This window comes from Gopherus evgoodei, chromosome 2, assembly GCF_007399415.2.
Source record: "Gopherus evgoodei ecotype Sinaloan lineage chromosome 2, rGopEvg1_v1.p, whole genome shotgun sequence".
Taxonomy (NCBI): domain Eukaryota; kingdom Metazoa; phylum Chordata; order Testudines; family Testudinidae; genus Gopherus; species Gopherus evgoodei.
In genome coordinates, this window is record NC_044323.1 from 76,427,464 (window position 1) to 76,429,574 (window position 2,111).

A 2,111-nucleotide genomic window follows, 5' to 3' on the forward strand; every position below is an offset into this window, starting at 1 on the left:
AGTAGAACATGGGAGTACTAGAGAATGGACACAAAAAAACAGAGCCACTTGTGAACACTACATCTTCCGCTCCTACTGCTCTGCCTACATTTGTCTCCTTCTCTGGCAGCTCTTAGGAACTTGAAGATGAGTACACTTATGTACCTCCATATGTTCCACTAACACGTTAGTGACATGTTTTTACCAAATGGTCAGCAGTGATATAAATATCACACAATTGTCATCATTAGGTTTCCGAGTTTCCACCCCACTGAGATGATTGGGTGCACGTCATCCTTCTCAGGGAGCTGTTTCAAGCTCTGTGAAGGCCTGGGGACTTAGCATAGCATTGATTTACATTCAGTTTACGTTTGTGAGGTTATTATTGCAACCATAAGAGTTGGACTTTTTTCTAAATGAAAGTTTCAAACCTGCTGCACAGTTCTGCTCAAGTGGTGGATTCGGTGACAGATTCAACTGCCCAAATATCCAAGAGTAGCAGAGCTCTGATTATAAGCATTTGAGGGGCAGCAACATTGACTTCTGTTATCACTGTAATATTTTTCATTCTTGGTTCTATATAAATCATAGTGATAGAGCTATGAGCTGAGCAAATTTACCAGTACAAATCTGCCCGTGAATATTGTTCCTTACAGTAGCACCCATCATTCTAGTCCAGGAGTTCTCAAACTGGGGGTCGGGACCCCTCAGGGGGTCATGAGGCTATGACGTGGGGGTCGCAAGCTGTCAACCTCCACCTCAAACCCCGCTTTGCCTCCAGCATTTATAATGGTGTTAAATATATTAAAATGTTTTAATTTATAAGGTCACACTCAGAGACTTGCTATGTGAAAGGAATCACCAGTAAAAAAGTTTGAAAGCCACTGTTCTAGTCCTAAACCTCTCTTGCCTTGGGCAGCTTTTTATGAAGGAGAGAATACAAGCAGATCTGAGCAATTAAAAATAGTCTGATCCTTTCTTTTTCCACTATCAAGAAGCAGTTTTTGTCAGTACAGGCCATTCTATGTTGCATTAGAGGGTGTGTTTGCTTGTTAACATGGCTTTCTCATGTTTTCTCTGGGTGCAGTTTTGCTACTCAAAGGATATGTAAGGCAACACTTGGAACAGGAGAGGAGACACAAAAATACACTGGTTTGATCATTAATTTGACAGACTCTGTTGATAATTTTGTATAATTATCATTTCAATTTGATATGACTACAAGACTCTCTGACACATGCCATTGATTGAGACTGATTGCCAGAAGTTATTAAAAAGATTTATAATCAGATTTTTGGTGTTTGTTGGGGGAAGGGGTGTTGTTTTTGTTTTGTGCATACTAGTGCACAAAAGTGTTTTGGTTTGGTTTTTTTTGGATGACTACAATCTTCTATTGGTTTAACTCCGCTATCCTTATTTATTAAGCTATGACTACCTGCAAATGCTTTAAAAGATTAACTGTATCAGCCTGCTAAGCTTTCAAAGTAGTTAAAAATAACTACAAGCTGATTCTACTGACACACTGAAACGCGCACCTACTCTACATTTTACAATCTGTTTGCTGCTGTTTTGACTGGTGAGATACTACCCATATCTACTTAACCCTTCATGAAGATTTAGCAGAAGTGAGTGCTACTGAAAGCAGTTCTTATAGCTACAAGCCATTTGCACTTCTCAGTTCATTGAGAAGCAAAGGGGCACAGGCCAGGGCTTTATAAAGCTGCGCACAAGCGACCAGGGAGCTTAGCGAACAGGAGCTGCTAACAGGGAATTTTGCAAGGGAGTTCTCCAGGTGAAGGAGGAGCACATACAGCATCCGTGGGGTAAGTGACTGTCTGCAGTGTTTGGGGGTTACTTGCTGTGTGCTGAGCTTGTGTTTGTCAGCCTGTTTGGTTGGTTTGTTTGAAGGACCGTGTGCTGTAGCTGGCAGTTGGAGGTGGAGCTACTAGGAAGGTTTGAAAGCTAGAAGCCTCTGGTAATTGGCTGAACCTTAACCAGTGGGCGGGGCATTCACTCAGGCCAGGGCTTTATAAAGCTGCGCACAAGCGAACAGGAGCTGCTAACAGGGAGTTTTGCAAGGGAGTTTGGAAGGGGAGTAAGAAAGGGGGGGGGGTCCCTTGTCAGTCTCATCT